General features: G+C 38.4%; 1 protein-coding gene across 2 annotated transcripts in view; it reads right to left on the reverse strand.

The window, feature by feature from the left end:
• zeb2b (zinc finger E-box binding homeobox 2b) overlaps nt 1–1,515 on the reverse strand; it is an 87,970-nt gene extending 86,455 nt beyond the window's left edge. For both annotated transcript variants that reach the window (XM_053637282.1, XM_053637281.1), the window contains exon 1: nt 1,277–1,515. The gene's annotated coding sequence lies outside the window, so the exon portion shown is untranslated. The remainder of the gene's footprint in view (nt 1–1,276) is intronic.
• Nucleotides 1,516–5,905: the final 4,390 nt, after the last annotated feature.

A 5,905-nucleotide genomic window follows, 5' to 3' on the forward strand; every position in this document is an offset into this window, starting at 1 on the left:
GGGGTGGACGCGACGGGAGAAACAGCAACAACAATGTAAGTCCCGATTCCCGGTAACGGAAAGAATAGCATTTGCGTTGTTTTTTTTTCTTTTTTCTTTCAAACCCCCTCTATCCTGATAGAATAACCATAATGACGGTTAAAGCGGCTGCGTTTCAAATCTCCACACTAACTGTTGCACTTTATCCTGTAGGGGTCAAAGGAGAACGTGTTCCCACATGCAGCACAACCGCAGATCATTATGATAAACACGGATTAAAATAATAGCCGCTATTCATAAACACGGATTAGAAATGATATAGACACTGCTTTAAAAAGAACATTTCATATTTTTTTTAGATTGAATTTTATTTAAAGAGTCTGTAGTTTGGGAATGATCCTGAATTGAATTCTGCGTGTAAAGTATTTAATAATGTCACTTTTGGTGCACTAATATAAAATGCGCAATTATGAGAGTATCAAACTAATGCGCAAACTCAATTAGTCAGTTTGTTATCTACAAAATATATTATTATTATTATTATTATTATTATTATTATTATTATTGCTCGCATAGCAGACTTTGACCTCTTAGCTCGCGCATCTCTTACCATTGTATGCTTTCTATGAATGTAAATATGATGTGTTGGATTGCTCTTGAGTCATTGTGGTGACTGTCTATCTGTGTATCTAGTTTGTTTTCACTGGAGTTTCAAAAAAAATATTCAGCACAGAAAGAAAGAAAGAAAGAAAGAAAGAAAGAAAGAAAGAAAGAAAGAAAGATGACACATTGGCCAAAACTAGCTCGCGCGTGGCATGATAATACCAGGAGAAAACAAGCCACCAAGAGTGTGTTGTCATTAATAATATGCGCTGTTATTTCATGATTTTTAAAATAGCAATGTTTCGCTCAGTAAAATGAGTGTTACCGAGGAAGTTACTTGGAAAGGGAAAAAAACTAACATAGTTGGAAAAATCTATATTTGCTTTAGCTTTTATTTTTTTTATTATTATTTTTTTTTTTACATGCAAAAATCATAACATTACTGTAAAAGAACATATATGACAGAATGACATAAATATTTGATTTGTCGTCCTGCGTCTTAAAGAGTGTGCTCCGCTTTCACCTGTGCAGGTGAGTTTAAAGGTAAAGTGTCCCGTACAAATTTGGAAAATAGAATACAATACCAATACAAAAAAATATATATTAATTGTATACAAGTGATTAAAATAAACAAAACAAAACAAAACAAACGTGATATACTGAAGGAAGGATGGATATAAGAAGTGTCACCTACCTTCCGCGTGTTATGGGTTGTATCGTGTCCGAGCCGGTTGTGGAAACGAAGCGGATCCTTAAGCGAACCGATAGCAGCGCCTCCGTGAAGGGGAAAAAGGGGGGAGTAAAGAAAAAGTGCTCGGGAAGGAAGGACCGTTATTCCTGGCGCTCAGGTTTGGGACTGATCCCTTTCAGCCACTCCAGGAAAGCAACCTGCGCACGGACTGACGCGTTACGCCTCTTCTAATGACATTTCTCTCTCTCTCTCTCTCTCTCTCTCTCTCTCTCTGTCTTTCTTTTCTGCACTACTACAGAGGAGAGAGAGAGAGGGAGAGAGGCTGAGACACACGCCACACGCCACCTATCTTCACACGGAGGGATAATGGAGGAGTGCGCATCTCATGGGAAGCGTCAGAAGTTTTTTTTTTTTTTCATCTTCTTCCGTTTTTTAAAATGTATTATACTAAGGAAGTCACATTTCGACATTTCGAGCATGGTTAGTATTCAAATCTGGAGTCTCATAATGTCCTAGTTTTGTTTCTTAATCATTCTTAAAACTAATCAGGTTCAAACGACTAGTTGGATTTAATATATATATATATATATATATATATATATATATATATATATATATATATATATATATATATATATATATATATATTTGGTCTTGAATAACTCGGTTGAATAACTTTGGCCACGTCCCAAATTGAGCGTCAAGTTTACCACAGATTAGAAGATTTTTTTTTCCCACCACTGATTGGGTTCTACACTGTTTAGTAGTTTAGTATGCGGTTTGGGACGGAGCCTATTAGTCTTTTAAACTGGGTGCGTCGTGCTGCCTTCATGTGCCACAGGATTTGTGGTTAAAGCGAGTTTCCGACTTCAAAGTTGCACGTCCGTTCAAGTCGCAATAAGAATAACAATAATGTAAATTAAATAAATAATAATAAAACGTGACGCCTGAGTTTTTGACTAGACCCAAAGCGTCATTTCCATAAAGACAGAAGAATTCACTGGATTGTGGTAGGTCATTCTTTATTATATAATAATATTAATGATAATAATATGTTTTAAGGAACAGAACATACTTTTCAGTTTTCCGATTTTGCTAACCGATTTTTTACTTCAGACTGTGAACTAACCCATGCTTACTATCTAACTTTAGACGTGCACTTGAGTGCTCAGGTTCTTAATTCATATTGAAGGAGCTTGTGCATATAGCGTCAGGATTCTTCAGCATGCGCATGTAGATTCCAGGTGTTACAGTTGTTCCAGGTGTGTGTGTGTGTGTGTGTGTGTGTGTGCTTACTTACATTTGTGTTTTATTTATAACCGACTTATTAGCCCGGAAAAAGTGTCCTGTGCGCATGAGCTGGGGGCGTGGGGAGGGGGCAAGACAAGGAGGAGGTGGGGGGAGCCCCACCTTGAGAGGGACGTGATTGGCTATACCTACCGATCCAGTTTATGGATAATTAAATCATCAATCAGGGCGGTGGGAGTGCGCGCTCGCTCAAGTCCATGCTTCCGTTCAAAGCAAATCAGATCGGTGCGGATCGCGCGCACAGCCTGAGAAATGCTTTGTAGCACGTGAAGTTAAGAAAGAGAGACACATCGTGTCCGGAGTCATCGAGACATGTGACCTGGGTATGTATGTATGTATGTATGTATGTATGATTATTATTATTATTATTAGTGTCTTTTTTGAGGATACTAATTAAACTAGGACATGGAAGGAATTTATAGGCCCACTTGCATGTGATTTGCGTCTCGTGAAGCTTCCAGAGTTTCGAGTCACGCGCGAGTCTGAAGGCAAAACGCACTTTAATTTACAGGAAGCACCGCATGACCTGTGCATAAGGGCATTTTGTGTTTTCAGTTTCTTTCTTTCTTTCTTTCTTTTTTCTTTCTTTCTTTCCAGTTTGCACGGTGATCTCGTGCTTCATATGCGCGCTGCTGCTGCTTCTGCTGCTATTGCCACTGCTGCCACGCTGACGCCGCGCGTGCTCTCAGCACCACTTATCGGTTCATTCATCCTGAATGCGCCGCTGCCCTCGCGCTGCTTCGCTCTGAATATTACATACAGCGTGAAATCGGTTCCGAGTCCGCGGCCAACCTGTGCTGCAACCTCCGGGTTAATGCATCCGATAATTTCATTGGGAAAACAGGACGCCCCCATCTCTCGGTATGCTTGGGTGTGTGTGTGTGTGTGTGTGTGTGTGTGTGTGCTTTCATAACGCGTTGAGACATATTTTGACATGAAAACTGCCATCAGATGCTCTTCATTCATTCATGCATTCATGTGCATATACTGTATGTGAAGTAATACAAAAGAAAGGCCAAACTATAAACTAATATCCAATTAAAATAATAATGTTTGCTATTTAGGGCGCACAGTAGCTTAGTGGTTAGCACGTTGGCCTCCAGGGTCGGGGGTTCGATTCCCGCCTCTGCCCTGTGTGCATGATCTCCCTGTGCTGCGGGGGTTTCCTCCAGGTACTCCGGTTTCCTCCCCCAGTCTAAAGACATGCATGGTATGCTGATTAGCGTGTCCAAAGTGTTCATAGTGTATGAATGTGTGTGTGATTGTGCCCTGTGATGGATTGGCACCCTGTCCAGAGTGTACCCCGGTTTGTGCCCGATGCTCCCTGGGCTCCAGGTTCCCCGTGACACTGTAGGATAATCGGTATAGAAAATGGATGAATGGAGGGATGTTAGCTATTTATTCAAAATATTGATAAAATTCTAATTCTAAGATATAAAATAATGCATAAGCCACAATCCAGTAATTGTTTCTTATATTCTGCAAACCACACAGCTAGTTTTTTTTATTTATGAATTAATACCATTTATAAAATAATATGTGTGTTATTGTCACTGCAGGAAGAAAGCTCTAAAATAGCTAAATATGATGTCATGTGAGTCATGTACACTCTCCACATTAAAGGTGCCATCAAGGAGACGTGTTCTGCACATCGTTTACCTGGAATCCTTTAAAAAATAATTGAAGGAACATAACTGGACCTGAAGGACCACTATGTTAAAAATTAATTAAAGTGTACATCATGCAATTTCTCTGTTAAAGATAAGTATTACAGGCACAAAGCATGTCACCTTGATGGTATCACACCAGAGAAAAGGGACAGTACTTCTAAGAGTGTAGGCACTAAATATTCATCAAATGAATCATGGAAAATAAGTATAAGTATTAAAAAAAACATAATTTAATCCCTATTATGTTATATTATCTCTATATTATTATCTAGACTGCTTTATCTGTGCCATGCCTGAGGGCTGAGAGTTCCATAAATACTCTCACAAGACAAAACGACACAAGAGATGAAGATTGTCAGATCAGTTCGCTGTGAAGAAAAGTGTGTGTGAGATGGAGAAAAAAAAAATACAAGTGTGTGTGAGATGGACTCATCAGCAGGAAAAGGAGCAGCAGAGAGTAAGAGATGAGACGACATGAGACGCTTGTGTGGAGTGTTTTAGATGACAGAAGATGAACTCTGTGGGTGTGTGTGTGTGTGTGTGTGTGTGTGTGTGTGTTTGGCTCCAGGAGCTGAGAGAGATGAGAAAGTTCCAGAAAATCTCACATCTGTAGCAGCAGGGATAGAGCTGAGCACACAGGTGGTAGGCAGAGAGAGAGAGAGAGAGAGAGAGAGAGAGAGAGAGAGTTATTTCCTGTCTATGAGAAAATCCTTTGAGTGTTTTCTCCTCTTTCTGTCACACACCCCCATAGAACACACCCTCTCTCTCTCTTACACACACACACACACACATTCTTCATAGTCTGACTCATTTGAACTCCTCCTTCCAGGTGTTTATGAGTTGCACAACTGCAATACTGATTATTGTTTTTAGACATTTCAGCCTAAAATGGTGGACTGATATCAGAGCTGATGTGTTTCTTGGTGCAGTATGAAGATAAATTTAATGCACCCCATGAAAATGTGTCATTTAGACTGACACAAGACATGAATATAGCACACACGTCTGCTTCATAGATTTATAACTTCTGCCACTTTTCGATGCAGAGATTAATTTAGTTTTAAATGCAGTAATACCAAAGGTACCAAAGGTATTATTATTGTTATATTATTATTTTCCAACAAATGTCTAAAACATTTTGTCTTTTAAATTAATAGTTTGTGCAAAATTTAACATGATTAATGTGTTGTTGTTTTTTTTTTTTTTTTCAGACTTGATCGAGTATAGAAAACAAAAGGGACATGGTTTTTCAACATACAAAACTGACGAGAATACAGGACAAAAATGAAATTAAAGGATAAAATGTACTCAAGACATGTTTGGTGGTAAAGTTTTCCATATTTAAATAATTAAAAAAAAAACTGAATGGAGTAATAAAAAAAGAGTAGAAAATGAGAAAATATCCCAAAACATGGTAAGTAGGTTAAAATAAATAAATAAATAAAAATAAAAAGTTAATCCCAGCAACCTTGTAAAAGGCCAAAGGGGGGGGGGGATGGGGGGGTTCGCAAAACATGTGTTAAAAACTGAGTAGAGAAAAAAAGAAAATGTCTATAGAGAAAATGGAAATGTCAGTAAAACATTTTGATGTTTCCAAAACATGTTTTGTCAAACTGAAAATAAAAATGAGTAGAGTAAAAAAAAAGAAAGAAAG

The sequence above is a fragment of the Ictalurus furcatus genome, chromosome 12 (assembly GCF_023375685.1).
Source record: "Ictalurus furcatus strain D&B chromosome 12, Billie_1.0, whole genome shotgun sequence".
Lineage (NCBI taxonomy): Eukaryota > Metazoa > Chordata > Actinopteri > Siluriformes > Ictaluridae > Ictalurus > Ictalurus furcatus.